The sequence below is a fragment of the Crocodylus siamensis genome, chromosome 3 (genome assembly GCF_052110815.1).
Source record: "Crocodylus siamensis isolate JL-2025a chromosome 3, ASM5211081v1, whole genome shotgun sequence".
Lineage (NCBI taxonomy): Eukaryota > Metazoa > Chordata > Crocodylia > Crocodylidae > Crocodylus > Crocodylus siamensis.
In genome coordinates, this window is record NC_143397.1 from 23,985,192 (window position 1) to 24,012,080 (window position 26,889).

Here is a 26,889-nt window from a genome sequence, read left to right on the forward strand (position 1 = left end):
AAGACTCTTCTCTTCTTTAAATTCCTGGGGGATATGAACCCCTATAAAACAACAAAATAACTTTAATTTCACTAAGAATACTCTTGGTGGGGAAAGGTCTTATGACACATAATGTTTCAGAAGCATAAGATCATCACTGCTAGGTCCTGATGCCATTTGAATGTTTCACCCTAGTATTCAATATTATCAGTATATCATTGTTATAATAATTATTTTTTCACTTTTAATACAAGTCTAATATAATTGACTAGTAGGAGTGCAAATCACAAGGCTGTGTAACATGGTAGATACCATTATTTATGCAAAGTGAGTAATATAATGTAACAACAAGCAGATCATATTTAGGAAAGCTGTTAGCTTGAACTAATACACCAAAAGCTCTGTGTTGTGTACTGACATCACACAATCACCAGTAGATTGTTATCGAAATTTGCAGGAATTCCTGTGATTGACTAAGCACAGTAACAGTGTTGATCAAAGGAGAAGCACACTGGTTAAACTGGCTACTCAATTGCTTGCATCCTTGATTGCAGTAGCCAAAATAGCTTACATATTCCTGGCTTAAAGGAGGTTGTTGTTGAAACCAGTCTGTATAAAATGTGTTTGTATAACACAGCACCTAAATTCATATATGAAAGGTTAACTTTAGGAACTCACTTTAACAAATCTTGGCCTCTGTGTTTGCCTGGATATGTTTTGGATCTAATTTGCATTATATCATCATGGGAATAAATCCTATGCTTATTAAGATATCATCAACTGAGCTAGCTGTACATAGGATAAGCTACCTAATGTTTTATTTCATGAAATTTTCCTATTACTATGCTATATGCTCACTTACTTTAAAAACTAAGAGTCATCTGAGTTAATACCCGCCCATTTTCTACTAACATTCCTGCAGAAGTCCAGAAGACACTGGATGGGGTGGTAACTCCCACTGGATTTTCATACAAGTTGAGAATGTTTCAGATATAAGTCAAAACCAGCACCTTGGATTATGCCTGGAAAGCTATTGGAAGCCAGTGCAGACTAGAGCAGGGGCAGGCAATTATTTCAGGTGGAGGGCCACTTAACAAGGTTTGGTGAGCTTTCAAGGGCCAGAGAGATAGCCCCACCCCTTGACAATTACCCTACCCCCTGGACACCATATTGGGACTGGATGTCCCACCCTTAACTGCTTCCCCGCACTCAGGGCTTGGGCTTCCAGGCTCCGCAGGCAGCATCTCCTGGCTGGCATCCCACTTTTCTCCCCCTGGCCACAAAGCTGTGTTCCTGGATGCTTTTTGAGCAGCCCACCCCCCACCGGAGCCCTGCCCCTGTTGTTCATCAATTTTCAGGGTCAGGCAGCTCCAGAACTGCGGAACCTGTGTCGGCATTACTTTCTGGCTGCCGCTCATCTGGACCCCTGCGATAAGTATCGGGGTCCATGGGGCAGGGGTCTGGGACATGCTAGAGGGGCTTTTAATTCCCCTCTCACAAACAGCTTACTGGCTGACCTGTTGATTAGCTCCAAAAGCCCTAAGTGGTCACTGTTCTGTCTGCCTGTCCCAGTGAAATTGGAGAGAGAGACACACACAGACACCTCTCAGCATTAGCTAGCATGCCATGTGCTGGCTAGGGTCCCTGCTGTGGCAGAGAGGTGGAAGGGATCACTGCTTAAGCAGCGTGTGGCGGGGTGAGGGAGAGGGGGGCACAGGGAAGCCAGGAGACCCTGCTGTGCCTGAAAGTCTGTGCTGAGCTCTAGCCAGGAAGCAGAGGGGAGGGGCCAGCCCTGAAGCTGAAGCAGAGAGCCCCACCCAGCCCAGAAAGCATGCTGGGATGCTGTGGGACTCTGATTTAACTTAAACCAGGAAGGGGTCTGTGATAGACATTGCATAAACCGGTTTGAGCCCAATCAGTTAAGTCTGATACTACATTCAACCAGATTTATCTCAAACCAGTTTCAGCCAGTTTCAGACTGATTTATGTGCACTGAACATCTATTCTGTTACAGGATTAAACCAGTTTCTGATCAAATAAACCGGTTTATAAGTAATGTCTGTCCCTAGCCTAAATAAGGAGCCTTCACTACCAGGCACAGCTGGTGAACTCAGACTGGTCGGGCGGGTGGAGTGGTACACAGGAGTTGGGGGGGGGTCAGCCAGCCATCTCCTCCCCCCTGCTCCCAGCCAGCTGCTCCCCCTGCTCATGTGTGCCACTCCATCTGCCCCACAAGTCTGAGTTCATCTGCCATGCCTGTTCACTACATTCTAAAGCAAGTTGTCTCTTCTAGCCTAGCTTCAGCTTCCAATCGCTAGATCTTTGAAGTAATCTATTGCCAGAAATATTTTCCCACTCAGAATATCTGTAGACTGTGATAGATTTGCTGGCTAAACCTTCCAACTCTACTCATAGCAAATCTGTAAATAAGATGGTGAAGCTGGGATGAGGATATTTCCTGCTTCTGCTCTTGAGCAGGAGAGAGGAGACAGATCTCAAGAGCATTGCTTCATAGCTTCCTTTCTAGGTTTGACACATGTGGACCTGAGTGTCTTCCACAGCACTGTCACCTGGGGAAGTAGTGTAGACATTCCTATAACATCTTCAAAGCTCTTATGCCTGGCAGGACTGAGCTCAGAATGCCTATTGTTTTTCATAGATTTCATAGACATCAGGGCTGGAAGGGACCTTGGGAGATCATCGAGTCCAGCCCCCTGCCCAAAGGGTGGGAAGTCAGCTGGGGTCATAGGATCCCAGCAAGATAAGCATCCAATTTACTCCTGAAGGTGTTCAATGTAGGTGCTTGAACCACCTCCGCTGGCAGACTGTTCCAGACCTTGGGGGCTCGGACAATAAAGAAATTCTTCCTTATTTTTGTAACAATTCTGTTTTTCTTTTTTCAGGCATCAAGCCTTAAGAGGGTTTCCCCACAATCATACCAATGAAGCAAAGTGAAGGTATTCAGGAATCTAATTCTGACATGACTAATACAGTTACATGGCCTACTATCATGCTCTGTTAAACTGCCAAGGCACCTCCAAGGACTGTTGTTTAAGTTCTGATTTTCTGAATAAATGGTACGCATGCATTGCACTCCAGAACCAATCAGCTGTACTCCAAAACCTACTGGGAAAGCTCGGAGAAATGTTCAGTTACCTGTGCTGGTGCAGTTTGAAGATTACACCTGGCTTTTAAATTTGGAGAGGAAGAGTGAATCCAGCCATCAAAGCTTAGCTGGTAGCACATCAGATGAGAAGAAACATTGTTGAGTTAACTTGGCAAAATCTGAACAAACTGTGGAATGGCCTCTTTCCATAGAACAGTGAAGCATTTTGTGCAAACATCAAAACTGAGCAGGCATCTATGGCTGATTCTGGCACATACACAGTGCATTCCCCAGCAGAAAATCAATGCCTTGAAACCTTAGTTGAACTTATCTATTCACACCCCATCTTTAACATTTTAATTAAACAGTTAGAGCCATTAATTAATTGAACTGATTGAAATGTTGAGAGGCCAGGCAGGCATTATCATATTATAAATCATGTTATAATTTGTTAACCTTCACTCTGTCAGCAAGTTAGATGCATTTTTATGAATCGTGCTCTGGCTTTTCATGATGCACTTGTATAATATAGGATGGAGAGGATCTAAACACCAGAAACCCATTTAGTTTCATGCTTGATAGGCTGAATTTTCAATAGCCTTAATATTAGGATAACAGTGTAGTGCAAATTTTGCAAAGTCACAAGTTACAGCCTCGTTTGCCAGATAACTTTTGTAATAACTCAGTGTATCCACAGAAACATAGTTACTGTGCATGCATATAAGTGCAGATGGTCTGAAAAAGTAAACTACTGTGTCTACTCTGACTCGAGCAACAAGATTATGTTATATTCTCTCCCCTACTTGCTAAGTCTTCTATGGCCCCCCTTTGGGCACCTGACAACTACTTACAAATCAAAACAACAACACAAATTCTCTCTTTTCCTCCTCTTTTCAGCCAACTGCAGTATCACTCAGTACTTACTGACTCAAAAGCTACCTGGTTTGTGTTACTGTATTTACTCAAATCCAAGACAAGTGTGCCCCTCCCTCCCCATTTATATGAGGAAAAAAAGCTCCTCATCTTGGATTTGAATACAAGTGTGGGCAGCAGGAGAACCGGTAGCCACGGCCGGTGCCCACACCACTCCCACTGCCCCTCACCTACCCTGCACCACCTACCTACCCTCTGGCCTGGAACACACGCTGTCTGGCTCTGGTCCTCACCCAGCCATGCAGTGGTAGTGACAGCGGCAGCAGCTCCAACGCCAGCTCCCACAGAGGTGGGATGCAGTGCGAGGGGCCAAGTGACGCGGGGCAGGGACAGGTGGCAGGGGGCAAAGGCAGGGCTCAGGCCACTTGACTCCTCTGCCATCTACCTCTCAACTTTAAAGGGCATAACTCTTTTAGAGTCTATTCAAGTCTGCAGGAACGCAGTAAAAATAAATAAAACAATAAGAAATACACACCTTGGCTAATATTTTCTGTGAAGAGTCACAGATAATAATTTGAAGAGCCACTTGTGGCCTAGGAATGTGGTTCTGTTTATTGCTGGCCTACAGAATAAATACATTAGATTAGATTGTTGGGTTGCTTACTATTTGGGAGAGAAGTTATATTGTGTGCATGCATGCGTATGAAGCACAGAAGGTGCCTCTACTGCAGAGTTAATTTGAATTATGTTTGCTAAAGTACTTCTATCAAGTTAGTGAAATCAACTACACTAAACTGCTGTATGAGTACCAATGTGCAATGCACTGTGCATTACTAAATTTTCTGGGAATGTATCTCATGGTTCTTCGGGCTGAACTGCTCTATGACTTTTTCCCTACTGAGCTGTGAGAGAATTGGGCAAATCCTTCCAATGTCCGCCAAGCTTTGAGGGAAGTAACCCATGTCCATGCTGCATCACAGTTCTGTTAGCAATGAAAAGTTGTATAAATTCAGGTTTTAGCCCATCATTCCATGAGCAGCCAACTCGAGTTAAATCACCTTGAAACAGGAGTTCAGGCATTTTGTATAAGTTGACTTAAATTAAGGGACACTTCCCATTTTAACTTCAGTCAACTTTACAGTGAACATATCTACCCTAATCAAAATGGGATCAGAGGAGGAAAAAGTTGAGGCATTGTGGGTTAGGATTCATGGAGGTCTTGGGGAAAGGGACTTGGTGGTGGGAGTCTGCTACAGACCCCCACACCAAGAGGAAAAGCTAGACTTGGAATTCTTGAGGCAGCTCTCAGAGGCCGTACAGCTTAGGGATGTGGTTGCCGTGGGAGACCTAAAGTACCCTGACATCTGCTGGGAAGAGCAGTCAGCCAAATCCAACCATTCACATATGTTCTTAACCTGCATGCAGGACCTTCACTTAACGCAGGAGGTATATGGTCTCACTAGGGGGAATGCCTTACTGGACTTGGTGTTGGCTATGGGAGGACCTGGTAGGGGAGCTGTAGATTCATGTTCACCTTGGGGACAGTGATCACCAATCAATTGAATTCACCATATGGCATAGGGTGGGTGAGATAACTAGTAGGGTGGGAAGTGCTTGACTTTAGGAAGACTAACTTCAATGTACTTAGGAGTGCAATAACCCACTGCAAGAGAATAGTATTGGTGAGATGGAAATCCAGGATGGGTGGTCATTCCTAAAGAAAGTGATCCTTTGGGCACAGAGAGAGACTATCACAGTACAAGGGAAAAGGGGGAAAGGAGCCAAAAAACTTCCTTGGCTAAGCAGGGAAATCCAGGGAAGCCAAAGGGCAAAAAAGAAGGCATATAGACAGTGGAAGCAGGGGGAAGCTACCAAGGAGAAGTATAACTACTTGGCCTGCACTTGCAGGGAGGCAGTTAAAAAGGCCAAAACAACTACAGAGCTGAGGCTGGCAACACAAATTAAAGGCAACAGAAAGTCTTTTTTAGGTATGTAGGGAGTAAAAGGACAGCAGAGCAGCATAGGACCCCTACTGAACAAGGGGGAGCAATTAGTGACAGAGAGTGGGGACAGGCTGAGCTATTCAATGAGCTTTTTTGCCTCAGTGTTCCTGAACAGGGCTCAAGAAAAGTCTCCTAATGGGTTCTTAGATGGACATCAGAGGGATACCAGCCTACCAGCTGTTGACACTGACTTGGTGCAGTCACTTGGATGGACTGGATGTGTTCAAGTCAGCAGGCCTGGATAAGCTGCATCCGAGGGTACTGAAGGAATTGGCTGGTGTCATAGCAGAACAACTGGCACGGCTGTTTGAGGCCTTGTGGTGCTCGGGTCAGGTCCCGAAGGACTGGAAAAGGGCCAATGTAGTCCCTATTTTCAAGAATGGAGGAAGGAGGATCTGAGTAATTATAGACCAGTCAGTCTCACCTCCATCCTTGGAAAGGTCTTTGAAAGGATTATGAAGAATCATATTTGTGGGAGTCCAGTGGGAAAATAATGCAGCAGGAAAACCAGCATGGATTCATAGCAGGTAGATCATGCCTGACCAATCTGGTTTGTTTTATGACAGGGTCACAAAATGCTTAGACACAGGAGTAGAGGTGGATGTTGTTTTCTTGGACTTTAGCAAGGCCTTCAATATGGTATCTCATCCTATTCTCATAAGTAAATTAAGAGGCTGTGACACAGATGTTTTCACAGTCCAGTGGGTGGCAAATTGGCTTAGCGGTGGCACCCATAGAGTGGTAGTAGATGGGTTGGTATTGACCTGGAGGAATGTGGGTCTCGCAGGGTTAGGTCCTTGGACCTGTACTCTTCAATATCTTCATCAATGACTTGGATGTGAGCGTGAAGTGTACTCTGTCCAAGTTTGCGGACGATACCAAATTGTGGGGTGAAGTGCACACTCCAGAGGGTAGAGAATGATTACAGGCAAACCTGGACAGATTAGAAAACTGGGCAGTACACAATAGGATGCAGTACAACAAGGACAAGTGCAGAGTGCTGCACTTATGGCACAAAAATATCCAGCACACCTACTGGCTCTCAGCAGCACAGAATTGGAAAGGTATCTTGGAGCCATAGTGGACTCCAAGATGAGCATGAGTCATCAGTGTGACGAAATCATCAGCAAAGCTAACTGGACTTTATCATGCATCAACAGATGCATGACAAATAGATCCAAGGAGGTGATAGTTCCTCTCTATGTGGCATTGGTCAGACTGTAGTTTGAGTACTGCATCCAGTTTTGGGTGCCATACTTCAAGAAGGATGTTGATAGATTCGAGAGGGCCCAGAGGAGGGCCACCCATGTGGTTAGGTGCTTATGGGAAAAGCCCTATAAGGAGAGACTGAGGGACCTGGACCTCATCAACCTCTGCAAGAGAAGGCTGAGAGGTGATCTTATGGCTGCCTACAAATTCATTAGGGGGATGCAGCAAGGGATCGTAGATGCTCTGTTTACCAGGGTACCTCTTGGGGTAACAAGGAACAATGATCACAAACCAACAAAAGAGCAGATTTAGGCTAGACATCAGGAAGAACTTCTGCATGGTAACTGTGGCCAGAATCTGGAATGGGCTTCCAAGGGAGGTGGTGCTCTCCCCTACCTTGGGGGTCTTTAAGAGAAGGCTGGATAGGCATCTGGCTGGGGTCATCTGGCCCCAGCACTTTTTCCTGCCTAGGTAGGGGTTTGGACTTGATGAACTGTTGAGGTTCCTTCCCACCCTAGCATCTATGAATCTATAAACCCTGTGAGGTCAAAATAAAGTTTTGCATTCAGTTTTGGAAGCACCAAGGCCCACATCACTGTCTCACCTTTTCTTGTGGTAAATTCACATTCTAGTTTAAGCTCTTATACAAATTCTCTCCTTGCCACTTGTGAGCCATTTCCAACTGCTCAACCTTCTCAGGGCTCTACAGGAACATAACTGTTGTAGGAGTCCCTGGCCACAGAAGGAAAATCCATCTGTCCAGGAGCTAGCCTTAACTTTATGGGAGGCTTGGCACATCAAGACAAAGACAGTGAATGGGACTCCATATTCAGTGGCAGACCCGTACAGAATGCAGACCACTGGAGCAGTGCACTCACTTGTTGCTAAGCAGATGAGCTTCTTGAATTGTTTGGTAGTCTTTCAATGTGTATGGCTTAATTCCTGGATTTAAGTTTTCCATATTTCCTTTTTATGGAAATATGTATGGAAGATAAGGAATTAATTGATTAATTGAGCAGCTCTAAAATAGCAGCTGCTGGAATGTGCATTTTCAGTTAGAGACTCCGACTGGAAGTAGCATGGTGCATGGCCTGGATAAAGAAGCAAGATGATATTTACTAGAAATCCTCATCCATGCTGCAGCTGTGCTCGTCTAAGGCCTCTCTGGTGCTAGTAACACTGCTGGCTGCGGAGCCATGCTGCCCTTCCTTTCGGGACACAGATATGCTGTGTAATAGGGCTGTGTGAAGCTTTGGATGCTGATTTGATTTGGAGGAGATTCGGCCCAATTTAGTGGCTGAATCTCAGAATCTGAATCAAATCAGGAGACCATTAAAAGGTCCGAATTGATTCCAAGCTCTAGGAATTGATTCGGAAAAGATTCAGAGCGCTTTGGCAATTCAGGCAGTCCCTGCTGACTACCACAGGGAGCTGGACCAGACTCCATGCTGTTAAGTAGGGAGTGGGGGAGGGGACAATGGGGTGACCCGTGTCAGATCCCATCCCGTGCCTGCTCCCCCAACCCCCCTAAGCACCCTCCAACCCCCACCCAGTGTCCTAGCCCCCCAGCCCCTTGGCTGCCCCACCTGGCCCCAGCTCCTGGCTCTTTAAACAAAAAAAAGCCCTGATTCACTGGCTGCTGCCAGGGAAGCGGGGGGCGATCCCTGCTGCCCCTCACTGCCCCACACTGCATGAGGGGCTCTACCTTGAGCTTCCCAACCCCTGCCCACTCTCCCAGCCCCCCCACCAAGGCTGCCCTACCTACCCCAGCTCTTGACTCTTTAAAAAAATCAAAAACAAAAACCCCAGACTCACCTGCCGCTGCAGCAGCCTCAAGACTTCTGGGGGCTCATGGCAGAGTCCCTACGCAGTGTGAAGCAGTAGGGGGCTGTGGGGATTGGCCCCCACCTGGCAGGAGCCAGTGAGTTGGAGCTTTTTTTTTTTTTAAAGGGCGGGGAGTTGGGGTGGGCAGAGCAGCTATGGGCGGGGGCTAAAGCCACCCACATGGTGTGGGGCAGCGGGGGACAGCGGGAATTGCCCTCTCACCTGGCAGCAGCTGGTGAGTGGGGGCTTGTTTTTTTCCAGAGCTGGGAGAGTAGGCAGGGCAGCCATTAAGAGCAGGTGGGGGATGGGGCCGATTCGGAGATTCAGCTGCAGCTGAATCGATTCAGGACAGTGATTCGAATCACTGAATTGAATCACTGTTCCCCAGATCGGCTGAATCCAAATCCAAAGCGTACTAGCCACTTTGCAGAGGCCTACTATGTAAGCCTCAGAGGGGGAAGGGTAAGAGACTTATGGCAGGGGAGAAAATGCTGTCCCATGCTGCATTTAACTATGTTCAACTATAAAGTCAAAGGAATGTTTCCTGAGTGTCAAATATATGCTGACCTCTCACTCTTTGGTGACTGGCTTAATCATTCCCCTCCTCCCCCATGTGCTCAATATGACATAAAAGGTCTAGTGGCAGTTATGTAGCATTTGATGAAATTTACTTGGGCTCATGAAACCTTTTGCTCTACATATATATCATATTTAATTAGTCTATAAAGGTACATGTCTACCCTGCCTTCAGTTATGCAGTAGGCAGGGGCAGGGTGATTGTCTTCTCATAAGTTACTTAACAAAAGCATAGGTGCTAGGGACTAGGACAAAGTGGTGGTAGTGCAGTCACTTGGTGCTACGAGAAAAAAAACCCTACATCTCATTTTAAAATCTGCATCTTTATGCTTTTCCACACTTGAATTCTCTGATGGAAGCGTCCTGTACTTGGAAAGCCGATACTGGTTATAGGTACACGTTGTGACAGGTAAATGATTACTTTTCCTCCATCGCCACCTCAGAGCTGGGGATTTTCCACTACAGTGTCTCTGCTTAGGGAAAGTTTTAAAACAGCAGCAGAATCTCAAAGTGTCTGATTTTAGTGCTGATAGAAGGGCACTTGATTTGCTTGACTAAGGAAGCTGTGGCAAAAATGTTACATTGGCAATTCTGTGTCTCTGTGCATATTTTGGCTCCGTCTCAAAGTTTTGAAGTTTTTTTCCAGACGCGTGTAGAATAATCAGAGCAGTTGTCATGAAGCCAAGCGTAAAAGCAATGAGAACATTCTACATATACAGCGTGATGCCAAAACTCAGCATGATGTTATAAACAGATATCAGCGCTCATGCTAATAAAAGCTATCAGCACATGGCAGACTAAAATCAGTGTTTGTTTCTTCACTTCATCTGCATTAACTTTTTAAAAATTTGCCAGTATCTTTCTGATCCTGAAAAACCTTCCTCTACAAATAGCTCCTAGTACATGGGACTTAAGAATGGACAACTCACAAAAGTGCTCTGAGCATTTGGGTCCTCACTGTCTGATATATAAATGATACGTATTAGAATGTCACAAGTCACAGGATTTAAGCTATATTTGCTGCTGTCCTCATGAGAAAAGGGCATAGAAATGACAGGCAGAAATGATTTACTACACTAAGTTTTGAAGTCATCTCCTACCAGTCTAACTACCTTATAGTGCTGTGAGCACTTTCAGAATTGTACTTTTTCTCCTATTGAAGTAAAAAACAATAATGTTTATTGTTATTTTATACCAAACCAAATGCTTTCTACTGCACCTTATGCATGGATTATATAGGATCTTTTTATTAAGTGAAATCACAAATTATATTTGCATAAACAAAATAGCTTAATATTTCACTTGTTTACATGCATATATTTATCATTCCCCTCTAAGATGCTTGTAAATGGAATTCTGAATGATAGCTAAGATATTGTTCAGCGTGACATTGGGTAATAAATCTGGTTTTAAGCTGTCAGGCCAGTCCTTACTATAAAAATGAATATAGTAAGGCATAATATAATTAATATAGTTAAATAAAAAAATGCTATTTTATATTGCTGTTTAACTTAAAGTGAAGATTTGAAGAGCCTTTGTTTTTGGAGGAAAAATGCTGTACAGCAGGGATTCCCAAACTGTGGTATGCAAGACATCTCTGGGAGGCATGTGGGATAAGTTGTGTAATGGTGGGTTACATTTTCATTATACTAATAATTGGCATTTAAGGGGTTAAATGTAAAATGTATGCTGGTCAGGGTGTGCAGGCAGCTGGTAAATCTGGATGGGAGAATGGAATAAGAAAAAGTCTGGGAACCTCTGCTGTACAGTGTCCTGAAAGAAGCAATTCAGAAGTCTTTCAGCAGTGCTACACTCAGTGCAACTCTTAAGCTGCATTTAAGTCTCAGTCAAACCCCAGTTTAGTACATGTCTTAAGCACATATTTAGCTTTAAACATGCACTTGAATCCCATTATTTTACCTGGAAGCATATGGTTAAGTGCATTGCCAAACTGGGATCCAGAGGTGTAACACTACCAATTTTGGTAACCAGCAACCCTTTGGTAGAGATGCTGAGGAGAAGGAAGCATGGGCAAATGTAGAATTTTGAAAAAGGGGGTACAGATGGTGAGGCACATTATTACACATAAATACTACATTTTTCTCCACCTACAAATAAACTAGAAGCTTTACTTTTACACTAGATCTGCTTACAGATTATAAAACAAAACAAAACAGCACTTTAAACTTGACATGCTCCCATGCCAAGCCCAGCATGTATGGGGAAGAGGCAGCACGTTAGTAGGACCTGGCTCGCCCAACGTTTGTATAGATCAGGCACTTTGTGTGGCTTTTTTTTCACTTTTATCTCACAGCTGGTTGAATCAAAGCTGTTTTTGGGGAAAGTATCAAAAAAGCCCTGCAGAAGCGTCTGATCTCATGCTGCTTCTTCTGGTGAAGCCCGGTTTGGTTTGTTTGTTTTTTTAACATCTGTAGGTGGCCCAGGGGCCTAGGGAAGTATCATTCAGTCTAATATTGAAGCAAAAACAAATACAACTTCATTGGAGTGAGTTCAAAAACAATCTGCAGAGCTGTAAAATAGGAGCTTCAGAAGCCGCTAACAAACTGCAGAATTGCAAAACAAAGGCTGGCTTGATTGGTGGAACATCAAGACCATTAAAAAGGAAAAGAGGGTCATTAATACCTGTGGAATGAAGCATTTAAAGGGAATCAGGTAGCTTATAATGAGCCATGAAGTCAAGTGACTCCCTCAGCACTGCCTGGCTAGAAATGCTGCTGTCACTGCCAGGCTGTTTGTTTTCAACTTTGGGTAGAACAGGAATCAAAGCGGGGCAGGAGTTCGAGTTCACCGGTGTACCCCCCAGATCCACCCTCCGAAAGAAGGGAAGTTAGCACTGAAGAATGGGGGAGAGGGGAGGGCAGAGAGCCTTAGGGATGACTCAGCAACCCCCAGGTGTCTCTGCATGTCCCCATCCCTGCTCCACATCTGTAGGACTCCCTGCCTGCCCTTCCAGTCTGAGCTCCCAGGGGACACAACACCTACCTCCTCATCCCCAAGCCACTGAACCCATGTCTGGAGGGCAGAGTAAGGTCCTGTCCCCAGTCCTTCCCTGCTGTGAACCAGTCAGTGGTCAGGAGAAAGTGCTCACCCAGCCCACTGGAGAACATGCCCTTAATCAGCCCCAGGTACCTGATTACAGTAGGAAGCAGAGTCCAGAAACACTTCACCTCCAAGCATGACCCAACACCAACATGGAGAGGGGATGGATGTTCCTGGTGTCTCCTCTAAATCAGTGCCCAGGGCTGGTGCCTAGCTCACCCTGCCCTAATTACACTGTTGCTAGGATCCTAATATATTTGGAGTTTTGAAGGCTAAATTTACAGTTGAATCTAGTGGAATCGATTTTGTTGACATAACTTTCACCTTCTGTTGGACTCATTAGTGCATAAATTACACTGACTTAAACTCCATTACTTTAATGTCTGAATTTGGCCTCATAGGCTGCATCCAGTCAAGCGCAGCCCTGTCCTATGTAGCACTTCAGACATTTCTGTGGCACCACATACTGCAGCTGTTCTCTGTGCTACAAGGGTGCAGTGCGGGGTTAGTTTTTTTGACCCCTGGATATCCTGGAAAAAATGTGGAGCAGCACACGTGGAGGCAGCACCTGCCACTCAAAACTGGAGCTGGCAGCCGGAGCATGCCACTGTGGCAGCTCCAGGACCCCAGGTAATGCTGCTGGGGCCAGCCCAGTGCTGGCCCCAGCCTCCTCTTCCTCACCCAGGGTAACCTGCCATATGCCAGAGGGTGCGTGGCACAGGCATTCCCCAGGGACAACTAGCAGTAGTACAAGATGTCCTGCTGTTAGTTGTCCCCAAGGAACCAAACATCCACCCTTGTGTGGATGAGGCCATAATCTCCACAACAGTATTTTTTTTGGCCAACACGGTCATTAGTCTCCCTGCTCAGAGAAATTAATGACACCCAAGAGTTTTAATTAATTTAAAACTTCAGACTATGACAAAAGTCACTGAGGTAGATACCTAGTTTGCAACCATCCAAATCCATGGCATTTGGGTAATAAATGTACAGACTCAAAGACATGGGTGATGGGTGCCACCTGAGTCAGCGGCCAGTCGGTCAGGGGGTGGGGGGCCCGCAGCTGATCTTGCCGGCTGGGAGGGGTGGTCCCCCCATGGCTGATCATGTCAACCGTGCCAGTGGAGCTTCGCCTGGAGTCCCCGCTCCCCTGCCCATCGCCTAAGTGGGGGTGCCCCAGTGCTAGCAGGGGGTGCACATGCACCCCCATGCACCCCCTACACATTGCCACTGCTTAAATAGCTTTCTTATAAATTCGACTTTGTTTCTGCTACAATTTTCAGGGAATATGTAAACAGTTTGCAAGGTTTATGTTTTATGGCTAAATTTTGAAAGTCCATTTTCACATTGTCTTGTTTAGCTAGTATAAATCACTATAGCTCTGTTAAGACAGAGAAGCTAACTTACTTTATGCCAGCTGAAGATCTGATCCCACATGTGTTATAACACAAATTTGCATGCATGGAAATAACTTTGTTAAATAACTTTGCCAGAAGTTTTAAACATAGCAAGACATATCCATGTTTTCTGCATATTTTTACTTATATATTTGAATGTTTTTTCTACATGCTTTACTTACTTACTTTCTGGAGCTTTTCTTTTTGTTTTTACCCATAATCTTTCAAATTAGCAAGTACTGCAATTTTAAATTGGGTAGACCTCAAAATCATGAAGAAAACCAAAATTCAAAGAAGACCAAACATGTCCAAAGATGAATGCCTCAAGGTAGAATTTCAACATTTAATGTGTGTCTGATTGCTAAGCACCTTAAAATCCCAAAGTGAAGAGATATCTTAAATACTTAATTTTAGGAGTACAAGTTTTTGGAAGTCATTCTAGACAACTTGACCAAGGTTACCAAGTGAGTCAACAGCAGGACCAAAGATAAAATGCACATCCTAATGCCCCATATACGGGATCACCTGTGTCAGCAGTGCCCATTCTGAGGCCATCAGTCTTGCCTCACTGAGGGATGCTGCAGAAATATTTACAGCCCTCAAAGCTTTGTCCTATTTTCTCCATTTGTAGATTATTTTATGAAGAAAGGTCTAACATTGGCTGATTAGTTCTGAGAATATCACTGTCACAGTACATGTTTTCCAAGTGATGCCATTTTTATGTCACACAGAACTAGTATTTTTTTTTTAATGAAACCAGTTTCTTAAACAGTTTTTCATTTTAAGCTTAAGCTAGATTTGTATGGGTAAAATCCATAGGTCAAATTAATTCGTATCCATGGATGTGTACCCCGTTTCCCATATGACAACAGACGATACCTCCTCCAATAACAGGGATGGGCAATTATATGGGGCCCAGGGCCACCTGGGAAGTTTTGGTGAGCTGTTGTGAGCTGGGTCAGCACCCTCTCCCCTCCCCCAACCCACAACAGCTCACCAAAACTCCCTAAGTGGACAGGTAGATGGGATGGGGCTGCAGGTGGGCAAGAAGCAGGATGGGCAAGTGGGGCATGGGTTGGGGCTGAGATCAGGGGCCAGTGACAGCACGAGGCTAGGGCCTGGGGCACAGCCATGATCAGCTCCCTGCGATGGGTGCCAGTTCCAAGAGCAGGGGCATGCAGGGAGCGGATCATGACTTGGCCCCACATTGTCACCACCCAGCAATCCTTGGGTCTCCATGGAGACCAGCCAGGACCCACACAGTCAGGGTGTTCAGCCAGGAGGATGGGATGGAGCCGTGGGCAGGCAGAGAGTGGTGTCCCACTCCCAGATGCTTCTCCTTGCTCACCTGTGGACCCATCCCATCTGGCCTGCCATGCAGACCCTGGAAGTACTCTATGGAAACCCTGCCCACCCGCTCCATCTGGTGCCCCTGGCGGTGGGTGTGGGGCAGAGAGATGCAGGGCGAATGGGCTGAGGTGCCCAGGCAACACGGCCAGGCCCAGTGGCAGTAGTAGTGGAGGGCCAGGTCTGGTGGCAGCCTGGCACTGGCTGTTGGAAGGAGCTGCTGCTGCAGGGGCTGTTGGGAAGTGAGTCTGGCTGCCATGCCACACCAGGAGGTGGCGGGACCAGCCACACATGCCAGCAGGGCCAAGGGACCAGCTGTAGGCTGTGCAACATGCCTTGGTGGGCTGGATCCAACCTGTGGGCCAGATTTTGCCCATCCCTGTCCTCCTATAAGTTACCGTTTAAAATAAGCCTGCTCCTTTAAAAAACAAAACGGTTTCCAAATGATGTAATAAGTATAATTTCAAGTAAAATAAACTTCACTATCAACACTTTGGGTCACTTTGCTCCTATTATGCTATATTGTACTATCAAGTTTCAGAGCAGAACTCCTCTTTGATGGCACAATGTTGCCTAGCAGCTCAGTTTTATCCTAAGTTACTTATATCCAGTATTTGTAAGCCCAAAGTACAAGGTGCTTTTGTTAGTTCTGACTGGACATATAGTCAGAACTAACTATAGTTCTTAAATCTCCCAACTGTTCTTAAATCTCCCAACTGGATCAGCTTAGAATGAATTTTTTCAAGCAAGTGATTAGCCAAAGTCATTATGACATGTTTGCCCTTAACTCTACTACAATATTCAGAAGGGCATTCACTGTGGGTAGTAAATTTAATCACATTGTGCTGTGTTATTATTTCCACTGAGCTTTACAATAAAATGAACATTTGAGTTGTGAAACATTCAGTTCTGGGGGATTTTGTACAGGCGTCTTTTTGTTGTGGTTCACAGAGTTTGAACTTATTTTTCTCTGTTTTGTTTTGACATTGGGAAAGGAAATATATTTTATTCAATATGCTTTATCGTTCAAGTTCCTGGGCATACAATGTCATGTATAAGCCCAAAAGAAGTTCCATTAACAAGGATGCTAAGACATCAGTAAACATTAGCACAGAAGAAAAAGTGTTAGCTGTCTTGGCTTTAGTTGCTGATGTATTGAACAGAATTCATAAGACATCTAGATAAACAGATAGTCCCTGACCTTTCATTCCTTAAATTGGTTTTTCCACTGCAAGTATGTGACATTTGCAAATACATTTATGTCATAGAAGTTGTGTCTCCAGCTCCTGACAACACAGCACTAGAGGATGCCTGTCTCAGCTCTCAGAAAATGACAAACTCACAATTTTCATTCTGTACAGTTTGTCCTCTGTACTCAGATTTCCAGCTACCGCCAGTGGCTCCAATAGTAATTGGACACGATTTATTTCCTTTGTCTCTGCCACTTAATCTAACAGCCCTACTTTTAGCTGTTTAACATCAGGATAAAAGTCACATCCATATTACAATACAGAACAGTTTTTATTTCAGTCTGGAAATACTTGTTTTCCTCCTTCCCAGACAAATATGATGGAAAAGAAAAGATTTCACTACCTGAATCGAAAGAATACTCTGTATATAAAGTTTAACTACAGACAGATATGATTGGCCAGGATTGTTGGAGTTCGAAAGAAAACCAAAATTAGCCCAGATAAGCTGGAGAGTGAGCCAGCTGTCAAAGTCAGAAACGCAGGACAAGAGGACTTGGGGCTTGTGCATATTGCCTCCCAGAGGGATGGACAGAATACTGAACGAGTAGCAAAGAGGAGAGGCAGCTGCAGGAAGGTAAACAGGGAGGTCGTCGGCAGGGGCAAACTCAAAGTCTCCTGTCCCAAGAACTCTCAGGGAATCACTGAGAGAGAAAAGTTTGTGGCTCTGGGGTGATATCTGTGGTACAGGATCAGGACTTCTCAAGGAAGCCGCTGAAGTGCAAGAGGGAGAAGTGCAGTAAAGATTGGCAAGAGTAAAGCTCCAATCTCCCCCCGCATGACCAGACTGGAGCCAGGTCACATCCCCGTCCCTCCGGGCTTCTGTTTTGGGGCCAGGCTATGCCCCCTTCTCCCCACAGGGCTGAGCCAAGCCAACCTCTCTCTGCTTGGCCAGGTCCCAGTCCCTCACCTGCTGTGAGGCCAGGCTGGGGCCAGCCCAAGCTCCCTTCCATTGTGCAGCTGGATCAGGGCTGGGCTGCCTCCCTCCCCTCCCCCGCATGTGGCCAGATGCAGCCCTAGTGGATCCACCAAACAAAAATGCTGTAAGAGATCAAAACTGAGGAGAGAATGAGTGTAAAAAATGTAAGAAATGCCAGCTGGGTTAAACCCATGGTCAGACCCAGTAACCCATCTCCAGTCTCCAGGAGTGGCAGGAGTGGATGCTTTAGAGGGAGAACATGGTACGTCTAAACAGATCCAGTCCCTGACATCCACCGTCACTGGTAAAGGATGAGCGTAAATTGGGAGAAACTGCCAGAGGCCAGAAGAGAAAGAATGAGATGAAGCCAAGTTCAGGATTTATGAGGGACAGAAAGACAGGGCCATTCTATATTTACATTTTATAAAAACATTTAGCTCAAAATGGCCTTCGAGAAAGCTACTTCTTGGCTAGCATTTTTCTTCAGAACTAAGAAAAGGAAAAAGCAAAAAAGTAATGTCTAGCATTTGCACAATTTCACATGCAAATAAAACAAAGAGCAAAGATAGTTACAATATATTCATCATTATAATCCCAATTTTTCATTATGCCTCCTCTTCCTTAGCTCCTACAAGAGAGCCAAACACCACAAAATACTGTATCCTGAATCTTTTTCTAGAGTAAAGGCTTTTACCAGAAAAAATTGCTTTAAAATAAAGATGGATCTGTTGCTGATTTCTGTTGGCTCCATATCATCCTAAAAATGGCTTTACTTGGAAAGCTCACTTTTTGGTTTCAACAGCCCTACTGAGCTGAAGTGCCCCATAGATGCTAAGGGGGGCAAGAGGGAAGGTCTTGGACCTGGTAAAATATGTTAGAGAAGGACCCCTGTACCACTTATATACCAACCCATTTTTAAAATGTTGGTGCTTAGTAAAAATGAAGGGTTTTGATAAATAAAAGACTTAGGAATGAAATTGTACTTAGTAGAGTCCAGCTATACTGCATTCTTTCTAAAAATATTCTAGACCTGAAAAAGAAAAAAAAACACAACGGTATTAGACTGTCTAGAAATGCATGATGAAAGAATTCCCATAAATCTTACCACTCATCCCCACCCCATCTGATGTTCATTGTCCAACAGCTTTAATTTTGCTTCAAATATCTGATAACATACACAAAGATTCACATAACAAATTGCTAGAAAGTTATAAAAATCTCATTCCCTCTTAAAGAAACCCATTTCCATGAATCTCTTAGTTATTCATTACTTTGACTTCTGCATGTCTTTTCTTCCATTTTTTAGGATAAACATTCAGGTTGGATGGGAAAAAGCAAAGAAAGTGTATAGTACTGGGGAACTGATTACATTCCTTATGTGGTCAATGTCCAAAACTGTATACTGGCTTTTTTAAAAAGATGTGCAGTCTTCATAAATAGCACAGTATCATTGTACTCTATATAGAAATAATATTTTCCATACAATATTTCCTTTACACTTCCCATTTAGGAGATAGCTCAAAACCTAGATATTTCTGCTAGCTGGCATGGGCTTTGGATCAGACTCATAGACAGGAACTGTTTTACCAATCATATAACCAAACAACCTCCTAGACAACTTCTACGGAGAACGGAAAAGGCCAATAGAGGATCTCAGACATTTTTAGCCTGTAAACCATTTTAGTGCAGCTTTTGAAAGAGCTCATCTGATCCCAGTTGATATGTCTTTAAACTGTTATTGCTAGCACCTGACATATATACCTTTAGAGAGATGGATTAAATGGAATCCACATCTAATCCAGTCTGGGAATCTCAGTGCTCCTCTGTTTTGCTCTTAAATGTCCAGATTCCTGGAATATCTTGATAGGCAGCAAAAAACTTCAAATCAGAATAGAGGAACACTAAGATTCCCAGACTGAATTAGACATGGGGTTTCATCCAATCCAGCATTTCAATCACAGTGATCAGAACCAGATATTTTGGAAAGCTAAGGAAAATCTACAGAAGACAATATGCAAATAATCTGCTCATAGGGAACCCTTGAGCTAAAAGTATGGCCTCTGCCATGAAGCATAAAATACACCTGATTTCTTACTTGTTTAATCTTGTCTAATGAAATTGTGAATACTTCTTGCTTTCTGTTATTAATCCTTGCTTGAACCCCACCTTTCATTATACAACATGCAGTGGCATGGACGTTTCAAGCTATTAGTACTAAATGAAACTTGGTGTGTACTTTGCTGTGACATAGTATATAAAACCTTCCAATCTGTAACACAGTCAAAATGCATACGGCTGTTTTCCCATTTAGCCATATCCACTCTGGAGACTGAGCATTCTGGTTGTACTTTAGGTTCTTGAGAAAGGAATTCAGAAAAATGGCTTATTTTCCATGGAAATTTCCTTCATGAAAGGCAGGAAACAGCCATATGTGAACTAAACTTTAATCTGCTTAGTCTCATTTTTAAGTTTCTTAGTGATATCCAGGAATCATTTTCATAATATTAAACAATTCACTCATTGCATTGCAGTGGAGACTTTTGTCTTCTGCACTACAAGGAATGTATCATGTAGTAGTTTATCAGCAGGACACAGCAATGGCAGACATTTCCTCAGCATCCATAGCAAAGATTCTGAAACTCTGATAAACGGATAAGCAAGCATTTGAAAAAACTACTCTCCTATTAGACAGGGAGAGAGAGAAACGAGAAACTTCAGGTCTATCAGCAGACCTCACATATGGCATCTGAACACTGTCCAGACAAATACAAGGGAGGGCCCTGCATAAAATTTAGAAAGGTAAGAAGGTAGGCAGACAGATACTGACTGTCAATGGGAGTTTTGCCAGGTGTGTCAAAGGAAACAGGTTAGGACCCATTTGTTGTATTGCATGGGGAGGTTGTAACAGTAATTGTAAAAAGCAATATAATTGAAAATGTCATCAAAGACCTTCTGTGTCTTGAGCTTGAGACAGCCAGAACTAATTTGCTCATAACGTGAGCATTAGATCACATTGGAAATACAGGGAAGGCTGAATGTGCAATACAAGTCCCAAATTTCCCTAATGTGTATGCCCCTCTACAGTAGGAAATGAGACCGCACTTCAAAAATTAAGCTATTAGGCAAAAACTATTTAAAACTGTCAAAATATTTTAGAAAGCTAACAAACAGATTCACTGAATTATGTCTGGATTACAGAGTCTCTCTGGCCATGTGCTATATTAGCCTAGATTTACTTCTTTATCCTGTCTGCAATTTCTCTCCTTGCCTTCTCTTTGTTGTGCAGGATGATCACTACTGGATAATTGTGCCAAATCTTACCAGAGACTGTTGCACATCTGGGGTATGCAGCATGTCTAGTGTAGTAAGTGAATCTCCTTGTGTTGAAATGGAAACATACCTAATTTTTTAGATCAACTCAACCTTCTGACCACTGCTGAAGAGAAATAAGGAGTTTGGGAAGCAGGCATTGCCCCCTCTGTTTTTTGGCAGGTCCAGAGGAATCCTTACTCAGCACAAAGTTCATGAACTTACAACTCCTATGATTTGGCTAGACTCCATGATGGTGAAATTCAGTTAAGAACACAATTCTGACACTGTCCCACAAATTCTGTTCCAATATCTTACGATGGATGGACAACAATAATTCTAAGCTGTTCCAACCATTCAAAATAAGTTTGAACCAGGCAATGTTCATCTCCTTTTCTACCTCTTTAAAAAAACAAAATGTTGGGTTACTGCCCTGGTAGGATTGTCTCAGGTTTGTAAATCTTTTGGGCAATAATGGATCCAAGTAGCAGTGAGCATTAGCAAACTTATGATTTTGTTGAAAATTCTGAAGAAAAAAATTGGCAAGGTTTCCAACAGAAGTCTACTGGGTTTGGCTTTGTTTCCCTTTGGGATTTTGTTTTAATACTTGGTGAATACAAACCAAAGAGAGGACAAAGTCAGAACCCTTGTCAATGAAAACTGCTGATATTCAAAAGCTCTAAATATTTTACAAGGACTGAAGCTTTGTTTGCTCTTGTTTGAAAGAGCTGTTAGGATACTGCTCATAGTTTCCCTGACCTCAGCCTGTGACTGGGAAGGTTTACTCTTAGGCATACCTGTAACTTTCCACTTCACACTTAGTCTCACCTATTTAGGAAGGAACAAGTAGGCAAAAGGGGAGGGGGAGCAGCACTGTCAAAATGGTATTGCTTGTTTTCAAGTAACTGACAAGTAGGGAGAAAAATTATTTGAGTACTTATGGATTAATGGGTGTGTCTACATGAGACATTTACCACGGAGATGACTAATTAAAGGTCCTGAGATCAGTAAAGATCCTGTCTATTTGTAAATCCGATTACCATGCGCAAGGCCCACCTGGATAAACAGTAGCCCCTTTTTACGGGGGACTAATGGACGAATAGAACAACTACATTCTTGGGAAAACTAATGAAAACAAACAAGATAGGAGTGTCATGTGGATCAAAGGGTCAAAACGTGAAAATAAGTGCACCTGAGGGGGACACCGAGCAGAGCCCCCTGGGCTACACCCACTGCTCCTCAAAGGCATCCAAGGAGCTGGTGGACGCTGCCCACTGGTGCTCTACCCAGAACCATGCATGGACAAGTGAAAGAAAAGCAGCCCTGAAGTCTCTGGGCACCTTCCCAGCCAAAGCCTCCTTCCTGGTCAAGTACAGGGCCCACTTGGCCAGGGCCAGGAAGAGGTTGACGGGGAGGCCCCGGGACTAGGTGGAGCCATGGATGGGGTGACCAAAACCAAAAAGGTGGGGGGGTGAAATTCAACCAGAACCTCAGGAGGAAGTTCTGGAGGTAGAGGTGGAGGGGCTTCAGCCTGGCGCACTTGAGGGTCATGTGTGCCAGGGACTCCCTCTGCCTGCAGAAGGGGCAGGAGACTGGGGTGTCTGTGAAGCTCATCACATACACACCCATGGCAACAGCTCCATGGAGGAGCCACCAGCTGAGGTCCCCAGTGGCTTATGGGATGAGGGTGGAGTACAGACTCAGCCACTGGGGTGCCCCAGCCACGCCCTTGCCGAGCAGGTCCCACCACTTGGTCCCTGGGCGGGATGCGAGGGCGGCATAATGGATCGTGCAGCACACAAGCGTGTAGAGGTGGTGGCAATGGATGGTGGAAGACTGGACCAGTCGGGTGTCTTCCAGCTGGCTTAGGTGGTGGAGCAGGGAGCACTGTGAAGCCGGGTAAGGTCCTGGCCCCACGACAAACTCCAGTGGGCTAGAGGACATGCTGGGGGCAGAGACAGCCACCACACAGGACCTGGTTGACAAGGGTAAGGGCATCAGGAGGTCAGGAAGATTTCACCTCCTGGACCAGATGGCAGGTCTCACACAAAAAAGGTACTGAGAGCAGTAAAGTTCTCAGCATCTACATATGCACTTCTATTAGGCCATAGGAAACTAATAAACTCCACAGCAAAATAATACTTGTAAATACAAGTACTGCCCTGTTGTGTTTTTTTTTTAACATAGCAGCACATGTATAGACACTGACCTAGCTGGCTGGGGCATGAAGGTGCTTCAGTGTGGGGGCTGCCTACGAGCTAACCCCACACTGAAATACCCTTGTGCTCTAGCTAGCCCTTCACAGCACATTGAGCTGAGTTAGAGCATCCCCAGGCAGGCAGGCTGACCCCTTGGGCTCCCTGCCATCCAGGGCTACTCCGATTAGGCTCCATACACTGTGCACGAATAAACTCCAGAGCTGATTGCTCTGGAGTTAATTGCTCCCAGGTGCATGTTCAAATGACATGCCTGGGAGCGAAGAACTCCAAAGCAATGAACTCCACAGTTTATTCATGAGCACTAATTACATATGTAGATGCACCCAATATCTTAGAAGATAATGAGCAAAGGCAGTCAGCTGGTTGGTGTCTGCCACATACTTGCAAATTACGTTGGAGAACAGGATGGCTGGCTCCCTAAGAATTTATCTGTAATGTGTAGAAAAAAAGTTCATCATCAGTGTGGAACTTCATTCTGAGTGACATTTTGGAGGTCTCATGGTACCAGTACTTTTAAAGAAAAGTAGTTTTGATTTGGTTTTTTTAATATTATAGATGACCATTTACTAACTCAAGAAGTGTAGAGCCCAGCAGGAAGAAAATCTGTTAGACTTCTTCTCAACAGATAGAGAGGAACTACTTACAGAATGTGTCATGGCGCGGGGTCCCCGGAGATGGCCATGAAAGCACTAGGGCTCCATGACCATGTCAGTTCTGCCCTGCTGGTGGCCTTCTTTTCTCAACTGCCAAGTCTTGGTGGTATAAATATATAAACTGCCCATGAGTTTCTGTGCAGTCATGGTCCTGTTGGATGCGACTAAACCCTGTAGGTTCTTGGATTTCTTGCTGAGTCCTGCTGTAGGTTGGTGCTTCACAGAATACCCTGAGCCTCATAGGCTAGATACATGGATCCAAAATCTCCCCTTTACCATGCCCCATGTCTCGCAGGTGATATTTACATTTTATCTTTCTAATAACATCTTGGCTTAACTTGGCCTCCCATGGTTACTGGGCTGTGTGGCTCCTGTCACTGCACCCCTCTGGTGCTGGGGCTGTGTACAATCATGTGTCCCAATGAGGCCTCCTCCTCCCCTATTAGCCTCTTCCCAGTCCATTGATTTAAAAGACAGAAAAACAAGCCCCTGGGCTGCAACACAACAATAATAACAGAGGCCACACTCAGCTCCTTTGAGACAGTAACCTTCTCTTTTATTCTCGTGTGCCTCCTAGCCTCAGGTATTTTATGAGCTCTATAATCTTACAGGCATCGGACCAGGCCAACAAATGTCTCTAAGTAGTTCTTTCCTGCAAGAGCTCCTTCCTCTGGCAACTGCCAGAGAACTAACCCCCTACCAGTCCCAGCCCTGGGGCTTATATGTGCCCAGGACCCTGCCTCCTTCCGCTCAGCTGACCGGGTGCAGGTGCCATCTAATTCCCTCATTAGCCTGCTGCCAAGGCTACCTGCAGCTGTGAAGCACTGCCTAGCTCCCAGAGCTCTCTAGCTAAGTTGCCTCTGTCCTTAAAGGAGCAGGCATGCCTTAGTGCCCTGTGACAAATAAAAAATGAGTGGTACTTTCAATACAAGTGACCACAACTTGATTAGATTATCCTGTTTACATCACACCAAAGTCCAATCAGTAGTGATATACAAATATATGCTACTTAAGAAGTGACAATTTCATGATAGTGAAAACATATAATTTGGTCAAAGTCAATAGAGGTTATTAATTAAAACAGAAAAACATGAATGATAACTGAAAACTGCTTCAGATTATTTTATTCAATGCTCAAAAACTCCAGAGTCAAGATAAGAAGGGCACACTAGTTAAAAAGCACAACCTACCTTAGAGAAGAATGGAAGGCAGCAAAAATATGACCTAATGAATGAAAGAAAGAACAAGCTGATAGCTGATACTATAACCAGTGATTCCCTAACTGTCTGGGCCAATGGAACACTGTCAATCCTCAGGATTTTTCATGGACTACCATGGACATATCACACTTTTTTATTCAAAATGGGGATGGGGACAGACAAGCTCTTGGGAACCAATGCCATAAATCAATATCTAAAAAATACAGAAAATTGACAAAGGAAGCAAAAGAACACAAAGGAAGTCCATTACCAGTGCAGTTAAGGAGGACTTATCAAAGTATGCTAGAAACAAGAAGATTCTTAACAATGGTCTTGGTCTATTATTAGCCCCAAATTGTAGGAATATCAATGCAGGAAAAGCAGAAGTCTTCAATTCATATTTGTGTTCTGCATTTGGGAAAGAAAGGCAGATAGTATACCATATCACTGGAAGATAATAGAACATTTTCTTTTGAAACATTAGTAGCTGTTGTTTGATGTTCCTGTGTTGAAGTTGGACAGCTAAGTAACATTCTTAGCCTGTGTCTGCCTCTTTCTCAAACTTGACAAAGGACACCTGATGCTCAAAAGATTATCCAATATGTCTCCCAACTATATAGCTGGTCCAAAAAATTTTTTAAAAATTCCCCCCCAAAATCTTGCCTCTCCTCATTTACATTTAAGAGTTATAAAAGCGCTAGTCAAAAAGCTATCAGGACCTTTGATTTTCAGTAATTGTTGGAAAGTAGGGAAAGTCTAGAAAACTGGAAGGGAAAAATATTAATGTTGTGCTACTATCTAAAATGCAGAACATAGGAAACCCAGCTAATGACAGGACTGCAAAATAATGGGGTATCCAACATGTAACTTTATCTAGAAGACATTTAAGAAAAACAACTCAATCCCTTGACTGGATTACAAATTTGGTAATGGGGCTGTTGTAATTAGCCCCTTACTTAGATATTTAGAAACATGTTTGGATTTCTTTAAGACAACTAAGTCCTGTACAATGTTTTGACCAAGAAACAACAATAAAATAGATATTTCCAGTATTTAGTCCACTGAATGTAGGCTAACAAGAAGGTGAATTCCTAAGGGGTCCCCCTGGGATCAACTGTCATCTGTACACTGTTTAATATTTCTACTCAATGCCCTAGAAGAAAACACAAATATCAGCACTCAAAGCTGGAGGAGTGATAAATAATGAAGAGTGCAGGTCTTTGAGATAGAGAGATTGTTTATGAACCAGAGGCAGGCAAATAATAGGCAGCCCATATATAAAATCATAGATCTAAGAACAAGGACTGCAGGCAAATGTAGATGAAGTCTCAAGAAAAAAAACCTCCTTGCTGTCAGAAGAGTAGAAACAGTACATGGAACCAGGCAGGGAAGCCTCAGAATCTCTTTCACTAGAGGTTTCCAGAAGAGGCTGGACAAGCATTGGCTTGGATAGTTTAGGAATAGCACATCCTCCATTTGAGCAAGGATCAGTGGTTCTCAACCTTTATCGACTCAAGGCACCCCTTTGAAAATGCCAGGTCTTAGTTTTCACTCTTTTTTGAATGGAGAAATACTAGAGCAATTTTGTCACATCACCATTCCTGGATCCTACACCTGCACCTCCACAAATGTTATATAGCTTCTCTAGCACACCAAATGCCCCGATGGAAAATACATGGGAGAAACCAAACAACAACTGCACACCTGAATGAGCACACACCAAAAATCGATCAAAGACAAGAATACCCAACTACCTGTGGGGGCACATTTCCCACAAGACAATCGCTCCTTCTCTGGTCTCTCAGTTCTAATCCTCAAAGGCAAACTATAGGCCAGTTAGTCTCACCTCGATCCTAGGCAAGCTGTTCGAGAAAATTATGCTGGCACACATCCAGGAGGGGGCAGCAGGAGACTGCATGCTTAGGGGCAACCAACATGGGTTCATCAGTGGAAGGTCCTGTCAGACCAA